This window comes from Liolophura sinensis, chromosome 6 (assembly GCF_032854445.1).
Source record: "Liolophura sinensis isolate JHLJ2023 chromosome 6, CUHK_Ljap_v2, whole genome shotgun sequence".
Taxonomy (NCBI): Eukaryota; Metazoa; Mollusca; class Polyplacophora; order Chitonida; family Chitonidae; genus Liolophura; species Liolophura sinensis.
Genome location: NC_088300.1, coordinates 61,945,400 through 61,957,515, shown reverse-complemented (window position 1 = coordinate 61,957,515; position 12,116 = coordinate 61,945,400).

Genomic DNA, 12,116 nt, shown 5'->3' with positions numbered 1-12,116 from the left:
GACCTGAGCTAATTAGTCCGATGGGTTGTCATTATCTCCTGTCTTTGGGGGATCGATACCCGTGCGGTAGTCACGATCAACTCTCCCCATTTTGCCCTGAACGTGAGTTCCGTATCGCTTCTTTCTATACACACCATCCATAGCGGGCTGCGGCGAGTAAGTGGCCGTTGGTATCGTCGTTTGCACCCGTCAAGTTGGTGCCGAACCCGCTCAGGCAACCCTCACGACAGTACTGAAGGTGTTAACCTTGTATAATCAAGGTGAATGAATAACATTAAACCGCTTGGCATTACAGCTGTCAATACGTATACCCTTGTACAGGATGTCCAGAATGTGTATTCAGTGAAGGTGGTCAATCCGTTATCTGGAGATTGGAATGGCAGATCCCAAACCCACGTCGCATTTCTTTACTGAGATGATTAATACGTATGATGCAACAAATTAATCATCCATGTATAAAATTACATACTTTTATACATGTTTATACAGCAACAAGACAAAGAGCACTGACACTTAACTAGAACCTAGCATAAAACATTACCATTGGTATACTAGTAATGAAGACCCGTGCACACACGTGACACATATGCACATAAGACTACAATGGACCTAAGTGAAGAATACAAACCCCTTAAAGCGATCTCAGGGCATCTCCAGCCGTCTAGCATGCATTCCAAAGTTTCTGGGCCCCCTGGAACCTCGCCTTTTGAGCTGGCATAGTCAAACAAAGGCCGTACCACTTTGAAATTGATTCCGACGAGCCTGGGTATACTAAGTTTTCGTGACAGACTTTTCGTTCATTGAATTCACTATTTTTCCGTTTAAAATAACGCATCATCGCAAAATGTATAGGTAAACTAATATTTTACGCCGCGTATCCACACGTATGAATTATCGAATAATTTCGTGATTTCCACCAGTAGGAAGAAAACTACAATTTCGGATTTAAACGCCTGTTACAGGAAAGTCTGGCAGAAGTTTTGTTTTTAGTTTTAAACAGAAGTTAATTTATACTCTGGTCTTGGTACTTCTTTGAAAAGCTCAACAGCCGTGGTACAAAACACCAGCACTTCCAACAAGGATGTAAGGTAAGGTAGACCTTGGCTTGTACATGTAGTTGTACACTCTCTTCGATTTAAGCGCGTTGCTTGACAGTTATAGACAAGCCTTTGCATATGGCATTTGTTCGATTTTTGTGTTCCCGCAAAGACACTTTAATTGCACGCCGACTCGCCTCTCTGTCAAGGAAATCCGCGCGCAGGTCTATGCTTCATGCAGGGGTAACGCACAAAAACGTGCAGAAACTCGTCCATTGATTGCGTACACATGCATCGATGTTTCCGGCCTATGTCGACCGATGTAGCCTACAGTGACAGGCCTGGACTGATGCATGTCCCCCAGATGGCCTGATGCCATGCCACAGTCGACAGCATTTGGCCGCAGGCCGGATGAAGCAATCTGGGTTGTTGCAGAGCACCAATGGGAGACTCACTAGAGACATGCTGCAGCTTGAGTATCCAGTGCATGTGTAGTATAAGTGGCAATACTGCGGCATCAGCGCTGTCAGCTTATGGCTCGCGCCAGTCAATCATACTATTGTAATAAACATTGCTATAGCGTTACTTGTTATCTTTTAAGGTTGTTTACAGAGGGGAATGGTATGTCCGCCACTTGTGACGGGACTCATTTGTTAGCTCTTCTCCACTCTCATTGACTCTGTCTATAATCAACTGGTTTCGCTTCCCTCTGACCCCTTCTGCACAGCCCCAGTCCTCTCAGTCAATCCACCACAAACCAGGTCATGTTCCCAGGCTCTATTGATTTTTCTTCCAAGCTTGATATCCAAACGAATCTCGCGTTTGCTTCAGATATGCTTTAGTTGTTGGTTGTGGCCGCGAGGTTTGGCTTTGTTGTTTTGCACATGGAAGGGTTATAGTTCCACTCAGCCGACTGTCTGATCACAAACCCTTCCAAACCTACAGGCGCAATCGCGACGTATTCAAATTATGTTGTCATGGAGATATTACATACGGGTGCATTAAGAACTTATGTATGCGCTTGTCTTCAGATAGTTTCATCATTAAGTTGAAATGTGCGAAAAACAGACCTGTAATACCGTCATTATGGACCAATCAATATTATCAGCTCCGTCTGAGTATTGCTTATCTCCTACTTGCGAGGCAACCGTTCTACATACGGGGCTTGGACAGTAATCCTTAACTGTATTTGAATGCCACCGAAATTGGGCTAATGAAATTACATCCTAACTCATTCTCGGTTTCCACAAGTGTCATATTTCGTATGAGCGATGCCAGGAAAAAATGTGAACCAGCATCCATCCTACATCTGAAACGGGTCATCTGGACAAACGTTCTCCAGCTTGCACGTAAGCTGAACACGTCAGTGGTAAATTTCTGAAATTGGGACAGATTAATAAAGATTTACCAGATCATTTCGCACATCATTTACAAACTCTATTTTTTCAAACCTTAATTTGCTACTTCTGTTTGCTTGTCTTAGGGTCAATGTTGCTTGCAGCATATTTCGGTTATATCACGGATGTCTCATTGTATAGTGTCTCATGAACTGTCGCAGACCTGTCTCAGTGCCACCTTAGCTGGAAAGTCATGTCGAAGGCACAAGGAATGACCGAAGTACCAGGTTTGCAAATTTTAAGACCTGATCCATTTTGGGTATGAATTCGTACATTTCTCCGGGTTTCGAGGAGCACATCCTTATCTTATTAAAAGAAAGTGTTGGGTAATTGAGTGGCCAAAGAAAGAAAAGTCAGTGTAACAGTGGTTATGCGACAAGACTTGTGAGGGTTTTTATTAACACACTTGTATGCTCAACTTTACACGTTGCCAACACCTCTGTATGGGCTAAGGGTCACACTGTCAACATGATCCCCAATGATCCATTGGGCGCATTTACAAAACCCCTGTGTGGTCCACAGGCCACAATGTCAACATTCCTCGATGCATGGGCCACAGGCCACATTGTCAGCATGATCACCGGATAGTCCACTAAGCACATTTACAACACCCCACATTTTCAACATGATCCCTGGATGATTTACTAGGCATGTTTACAACAACCCTAGGTGTACCACAGGCAACATTGTCAACATGATCCCCGGAAGATTTACTAAGCACATTTACAACACCCCTGATTGTGTCACAGATCACATTGCCAACATCCCATAATGGTCCACTATAAGCACGTTTATAACACCATGTCCACTGGTATGATTTACTAGGCACATTTTCAACACCTCTGGGTGTGCCACAGACCACATTTCTAACATGATCCCCGGATGATTTACTGGGCACATTTATACCATCCCTGGATGGGCCACAGGCAACATTGTCAACATTATCCCCAGATGATTTACTAGGCACATTTACAACACCCCTGGGTGTGTCACTGGCCACATTGTCAGCGTGATCCCCTGATGATTAACTGGGCACATTTATAACATCCCTCGGTGTGCCACAGGCAACATTGTCAACATGATCCCAGGATGATTTACTAAGCACATTTACAACAACCCTGGGTGTGCCACAGGCAACATTGTCAGCGTGATCCCCGGGTGATTTACTGGGCGCATTTACAACACCTCGGGGTGTGCCACAGGCAACATTGTCAACGTGATCCCCGGATGATTTACTAGGCACACTTACAACACCCCTGGGCGTGACCACATTGCCAACATCCCGGGATGGTCCACTATAAGCAAGTTTCATAACACCATGTCCATTGGTATGATTTACCAGGCACATTTACAACACCCCTGGGTGGGCCACAGGCAACATTGTCAACCTGATCCCGGGTGATTTACTGGGCACATTTACAACATCCCTGGGTGTGCCACAGGCAACATTGTCAACATGATCTCGGGTGATTTACTAAGCACATTTACGACACCCCTGAGTGTGCCACAGGCAACATTGTCAACGTGATCCCCTTATGATTTACTAGGCACATTTACAAGATCCCTGGGTGTGCCACAGGCAACATTGTCAACATCCCAGGATGGTCCACTATAAGCACATTTATAACACCCCTGATTGTGTCACAGACCACATTTCTAACATCCCAAGATGGTCTACTATAACACGTTTATAACACCATGTCCACTGGTAGACTAAAGAGTCGCCCAGTCCAGGTCCCAGGAGCCAGGCTACAAGGCTTTCATGCGACTGTTGATGAAATGTGATGACAACATCAAGCATGGGTAATCCAAGAGCAGCTACATTAGGGAAGCATGTATAAGTTGCTGCTGACTAGGCATTTACATTTGGAGTAGTTAGAATAAAAACCCGAAATGAGGTAAACATGCCAGATTCCGTCGCCAAGGTTTTCTGTTACTACATGTATTTATAGCTACATAAATTAAGAAGTACATATGTATGCTTTTTGGTTACATTTTATCGAACGAAAAAAGCATTATCACTGTGGCAAAAAAAGAGAAAGATATAAGCATTCAGATATATACTTTATAGTTAAAGAAAAAGAAGCACGAAGGGACACTTGTATGTAACCTGCAGGCAGAGTAGCACCTACCCTGGTATATATTACAGGCTTTGCTCACAGGTTTGTATTCAACGTGACATAACTTTACCTGCTACACAACATCAGTTCTGCCTACCATTTCATTACCACAGTGGTGCACACGCACCAGGCACGCTACAAGTACACCATGTCTAAAATATTACATCAATCAAGTTCCACCCAACGTGGTTTTCATACAAGTCTTTACCTGGAATTCACTTACCTGGAATTCGCTCAGTGTTCTCACTGTTAGCTTCTTCCTACACTGAGTTGTCGCATACTGCATTTTAAGAAAGACCTCTCAGCATGTTCACTGTTTAAACCCTATCGTTCTTGCTACAGTTTTGGGGGGAAATGTAGTCGGCTCTTTCACTCCTTTGACGATAGAAAAAAGCAAAACAGATTTGATTGGGAAGGTTTCACCCCTCCAACCATATGGTGTTGGACTGTCAGTTGATTTTACTTCAGATCTAATTTTCAACAAGTCAGAATAAAAAAAGCGCCGCCAAGATTTGACTTCAGTGATTTTCTTTTCTTTGTTTTATTATTTTTATTTTTGGTTATGAAAGATTTTTTTTACTGACCTTTGACAAGGAACTGATATTATAAATATAAAATATAATATAAAGAGTAGATGAAGGCAATCAAAGGGAGAGTACTTTGAAATGCCCCCCCCCCCCCCTACCCCTGTAAGGGAACATGATCAGTATAGGGTAGAGCCTATAGTGTGCATATAACCAGCCACATGGGCTTTGGGATACCTTTGAAGCCGTGATGTATGATGTTATGACAAACAAATGCCCAGCTGTTATTATCCAAGAATTGATCAAAAATAAATAAATAAAAAGATCAATGGGCCAAAGATGCTGGAATGACGGAGTAGGCCCTATCTAAAGACAACCGGCAATTATTCACTTTAAAGAAAAACACAGGCCGATTGTATTGCAATGAAGACCTACATTAATGGCTGTATCGAAGGTCTATCATGGGTGACATGGGTTAGGATTTACAGGGCTAGACCTATAACTCTTCCCCAAGAAGACAAATTTAATTTAAGAATGCGCTACATACAATAAATTTTGTACAGAAATAAACAAGTAAGGCTTCAGCTATATCTCTAATGTGATTACCGTGGTCTGACATACGTGTAGATAGGCCATTACATGTACATGTAATTAAAATGTTGAAATCTTTCATTCTTGTACTGCTACCAGTAATGTATAAGAAGTCATACAAACAAATGTATCCTTTGCACCAGTTCCACGTTTAATTTTCATCATGATTTTAAAGTGGGCTAGAGGTGTATGATTAGGCTTATCCGCTAATTTAGGATTGGCTTAATTGTAGTCTGCGAAGTTTTGAATTTGGTTCAACACTCCGAATGTGCCTGCTGTTTTTGAATCAGTTGTTGGTCTATTTTCGGTAAACAAATACTTGTATTCGGTTGGAAATTTAACCTTTTTTAAGTTAGCATGTGCATACCCCATCCGGTCAGCACTTACAAGTGTGTACATGTCTTTGTCAACCATGCAGAAACGAAAAGTCCAAGGCTAATTGTTGTATAAGGTTGTAAACCGACACCAGCCAACCTGCCCATATATTTCCAAAATCATAAGGTAATAAAAACACATCTGCTTTTCATCATTGTACCTTATTATTTAAAGTCAATTTCAAGTGAAACAGCGTTTAAATAATTAAATGAGCTAGTTGTGCTGTCACAGCGAGGTCTTTATTTAACTCCTGAAGCAAACCTAGATTCCTTTTAATACAATTCATAAAATGCTGAAACATTGGGGTTTGGCTTATAATGTGACATGTATAGATATGAAACTTCGCTTGGAGTAAAATATAAAGGACTGCACTTTCTGTCATTCCAGATGTATCGATATACAGGCAAAGGCAAGACCCGTATATCACATCGTGTGTACTCATACAGAAGGTTATTAACATCTGACCAGAACTGATTCAGTTGTGGACAAACTATGATATAACGGGTTACATTACCCACATTTCCGCAAACATCATACAAAGGATTTTGCTTTATTTTCAGTCTTTCGTGTAATACTTATTGCACGGTATAATTGAGTGTAATAGCTTATACTGAAGTTAATATTATTCAGAATATTCCATTTACTATAATCAAAATTATCCTGACTTATCCTAGATAGTAACGTAGTACAGATATACCAAATCTTACCGGAGAAAAAAAAAAGCATTGTCTAAAAAGAAGCCATTTACCCATGGGAATTCATTTAGTTTTCTGGTGATCATGATGCATTAGAACCAGTAACAATGTTGGAATATTCTTTATATGTACAAGGAAATAGAAACTTTTTTCTAACTCCGCTAAAGTCAGGAGCCTTTCATTGTGGTCATAAATACCTTTAACAAACCGGGTTCCGGCCTCATACCACTCTTTATTAAAGAGCAAGTTCGACCCCAGTAAAATATTTTTATTGCTCCAGATAAGATCACTGTAAGGGTTAAACTTCTTCTCAACTTTAACTTCAGACCAAGCTGAAAGTAGTTTTTTTATATAAAGGAAAGCAATTGATTTGTTTAATTTTGACACATCACAGTTACATTGAAAAAGAAAGTTTAGACCACCAAAATGCCTAAAGACTTCTGTTGCACTTAATTTCCACGAGGAGCGTGTGTTAGAGAAAATCTCGGTAACCGTGATAAATTTGGAGCTTTGTTATGTTCATAAAAAATCTCTAGCTTTAATTTCACCTTCATTGGGTTCTTTACAAAGGACTGATCTCTTATCTTTTCCTGTCCATAATTGCCAAATAAACTGGAATATTTCTTTGTTTATTTGATGAATGTCCATTTTAGGCATAGGTATAACAGACACTTTTCCCAGTGTTGTGTTTCACTGTAGTCTTACTCAACAGAAATGCCCAATAGCTTTGTTGTGGTAGAATTTATTTATTTGATTGGTGTTTTACGCCGTACTCAAGAATATTTCACTTATACGACGGCGGCAAGCATAGTGGTGGAGGGAAACCGGGCAGAATCCGGTGGTTTGCTGACAGACCTTCCCACGTACGACCTGAGAGGAAGCCAGCATGGGTTGGACTTGAACTCACAGCGACCGCATTGGTGAGAGGCTCCTGGGTCATTACGCTGAGCTAGGTGCTAACCAACTGAGCCACGGAGGCCCCCTGTGGTGGAATTAATGTTTGGTAAACCAGCTTTAGAATGGCTTCTTGTTTTAAAGTGGAAAGATTGTTGTCTTTTTTAAGTTTAGGCGAAGGTCTGTTAGATTTTCAAAGTATTTATTTTTCTTGATCGCGTTTCCGGCAGATCTCTTTATCTTTGAGAGTTACATTCGAATCATCTGCGTAGTATACTCCTTTAACCTCTTTAGAGTCTACATGTATTCCCTTTATGGTTTTATCACAGCAAATTTCGTTATTAATACGTTAAACACACAACAAAAATAAATAAGGCGATAGAGGACAGCCTTGCCGTGTTGTAGTTCAAACCAATGAGTACAGTTTTTATTATTTAATACACAACTTAGAGGTCTTGTGTATAACAACTGGGTATATTTCTTAAACGCTGGTCCGAAATTTATCTCATGCGTAGAGCAAGTACGGCAACTCCACAGAGTCAAAGTCTTTCTATACTTCAAGTAAAAGTAACAAATTTTCTGAATAATTTTCGTTTTCCAAAATGTCTAGTGTAAAGCGGATATTATCACCAATAAATCTTTCCTTTATGAATCCAGTTTATGATATGTGGATCACTTTGAAGTTGGCACGTTGATGTTGGTGTTTTAGAGTTATCGCCCTTGTACGAGTTCTTGGCGTCCGTGAAGTGATCTCAAGGTGTGTCGTCCTTAATTCTGGGTCATTTACAACTAAGAGAAAAAAGATATACCCCTGTTTGAATTGACAATATATACTCACTCAACAAAGTAACTGTGCATAGATATAAATATATTGTTCTTCCATTTTCGAATACATACTGTCTATTTTTCTATTCATGGTCGAAGATCAACAGACAAAAGTAGTTATTCGAGCCAGGTTGCTTAAGTGTTTTCAAGGTCTGTAACGGCGGAAGAGTCAAAATGAAGGTTGGTAAGCTCAGTAACGGGTGTGTCCACCACGAGCGTCGATGGTTTCTGTGCATCTGTACCTCATTAATTGAAATCACTCGACGAACATGGAATGCTTGCGGAATCTTCGCCCAAATCGTGTTTAGGTCTCTAGCCAGTACGTCAACATTTTGGGGCTGGCGTCGCTGCAGTCTCAAGTGTCTCTTCATTTCTTCCCAAACGTGCTCAGTAGCCAAGAGCCCACAGTAAAGTTGTTTGCATCCATAAATTCTCTTGTCACCCGAACCGTATGGGATGAAACATTGTCCTGCTGATATGTGGGGCCATGACGCTGCAGGAAAGGGACGACTACGGGCTAAAGGATCTGATTTCGGTAAACTGCAGCATTCAAGTTACCGTCAACAACAACAAGAGGGGTACGGTGGCGAAATGTGAAACCTCCCCACACCACTGACTACCATCTGAATGGGAAAGGTGGACACCTGATTCGTCCGTAAACAGTAAATTTCGCCACCAATGTGCAGGGCGTCTGACGTGCTGTCTGAAACCACTGCAACCTTGGTTGAGCATTTTGTGGCGTCAACGTCCGCGCAACCCAATCTTCCACAGCGAATTTCTCTTATAGTTTGTGGGTTTATGCGACGATGGTCTGAAATGATTTTTGCGATTCCTACGGCTGTTTGACGTCAGTGTTTCGGAGGTGCGTCAAACGAATTCACCGATCTTGCGCAGGCCTCGTTACCCGTGGCCGTCCAGAGGGCGGACGTTCCAATAAGTTCTGAAAAATTCTCTGGCTTCTGGTGTTTCTGTGACAATGCATCCGCCTAACGACGTCTTGTTGCGTTAATCCTGCGGCAAGCATATAAACCCCCTGTTTATCTGAAGCATAGAGACTGAATGGGTGAACGTTTGCAATGGCTAAAATGTGACTATCCAGTGACACACAAATGAGAGCATGCAGAGCTGTTAAATACTCACCACGCGACAAAAGTGTCGCGTTTTCCGTTTCCTTCATGTAACGCGTAATTTATTTTGCGGATGTCTATTCCAAGGTCGCCTATAACGAATATTGATGTAGGATGTACTTGTATAATCTTTTTCGTTCAAACAATGTTTTAAACTTTGCAAAACTTTAATGTGGTATGAAAATGTCTCTCTGATTCGATTGGTTAAGGCGCTTGTCGTCTTAATACGTATCGTCTCGGATACACGAGCTGTTGGCATTTAGATGAGTTTGGGGGTCTTCCATCCACTGTTCTCTGGCTTTGGTTACAATTACACAGGCGAGAGCGTACCAAGCTGTAATCGCGTATGGTGGTTGCTGAAATCACTTGATTTCCACCAACAGGACATAGACCTACACTAAGCTTGTATGATCTGACTTTGAAAATCTGTGCGTGGTGAACATTTGACTATTGCATACTGCAAATATCAGTACTTTGCTCAGTTTACCTTCATCCATGAAAATAACCGCTGCCGTATAAGAAATATATTCTGGAGTTTGGCGTTTAACAAGTCACTAGACTAAAAACGAAGACAGAATATAAATAAAGACCACAACCCTAGTTCCATCTTAAGAGGACTTCCTGATTTATCTTTTTGATTGGTGTATTATGGTAAACTTTCACAGGTTGATACCAAGTTGGGCATTTTCCTACAGTATCAACTGTTCACAGTGTGGTAATGATCAGTACATCTTGGTAAAGGTGGGTTGATAACCAATCATTTTTGCTGTAATAAACCGCTATCTACCAATTAGTTACTGATCAGCACCATGTAGGGTGATACCAAACTGTTTGAGGCTTTGAACTGAGAGGTACTGCACGGAAGGGCGCAGTACTTATCGGTTTATCATGGCTGTAACTAACACACTGGTAACTAGGGTGGTCACAGACATGTTTTACCATGTATAAAACAAAGCAGTAATCAAACTGTTACCAGTTGGTAACAAATCAATAACCAATTTCCTCGGGGAAACTCAAGGACAAACGACACAGACGGTCCAAATGTCAGAACAACGCAACGTTTCCCACTGTGATGTTGCAGTACCTGTGTACATCATATATAGTATGTTTTATGAGCATGCATACACCGATAATTGTGACATAATGAAGGAAAGAACAAATGAGTTCCCAGCTTTGGACCCTCTTGATAAAGGCGAGAAAGAGTTTCACGAGTTCCCCATTGGAATTGTTCAGTGATTTGCAGGCCTGCATGAGTTTACTGTTTGCAAAACATTGATTGATTATGTGTCAAGCTGTAGCAGAGCATAACCAAGCTGTAACCAGTTGGTTCTGCAAGGAAAGGCCCAGCTTGGTACTAACCTGTGAAAGTTTGCCTATGCACCAGTAACTCAACTGTTGCCCACAACGCTCTCTCTCAATACACTCACAGCATGTCTACCCAGAAGCCGTCAGTTACCCCCCACATTCCCACAAACCACTTACATGTAGGGTGATTAAACAGTGACATGTTGACAGAGCCAGGATAAACTTCCTGTAGATGATGGAGGAGATAACAAGTTACCTACCATGTTCCCACAAGTCACCTGGGCTACATGTGGGCTGACCACACATTGGCATGTTGACAGAGCAAGGATAAACTTCCTGTAGATGATGGAGATAACAAGTTACCTACCATGTTCCCACAAGTCACCTGGGCTACATGTGGGCTGACCACACATTGGCATGTTGACAGAGCAAGGATAAACATGTTCCCACAAGTCACCTGGGCTACATAAGGGATGACCACACATTGGCACATTGATAGAGCCAGGATAAACTTCCTGTAGATGATGGAGATAACAAGTTACCTACCATGTTCCCACAAGTCACCTGAACTACTTGTAGGCTGACCACACATTGGCCCGTTTACAGAGCAAGGATAAACTTCCTGTAGATGATGGAGGAGATAACAAGTTACCTACCATGTTCCCACAAGTCACCTGGGCTACATGTAGGCTGACCACACATGGGCCCGTTGACAGAGCCAGGATAAACTTCCTGTAGATGATGGAGGAGATAACAAGTTACCTACCATGTTCCCACAAGTCACCTGGGCGACATGTAGGCTGACCACACATGGGCCCGTTGACAGAGCCAGGATAAACTTCCGGTAGATGATGGAGAGATAAGTTACCTACCATGTTCCCACAAGTCACCTGGGCTACATGTGGGCTGATCACACATTGGCCCGTTGACAGAGCCAGGATAAACTTCCTGTAGATGATGGAGGAGATAACAAGTTACCTACCATGTTCCCACAAGTCACCTGGGCTACACGTGGGCTGACCACACATTGGGACGTTGACAGAGCAAGGAAAAACTTCCTGTAGATGATGGAGGAGATAACAAGTTACCTACCATGTTCCCACAAGTCACCTGGGCGACATGTACGCTGACCACACATTGGCACGTTTACAGAGCAAGGATAAACTTCCTGTAGATGATGGAGGAGATAACAAGTTACCTACCATGTTCCCACAAGTCACCTGGGC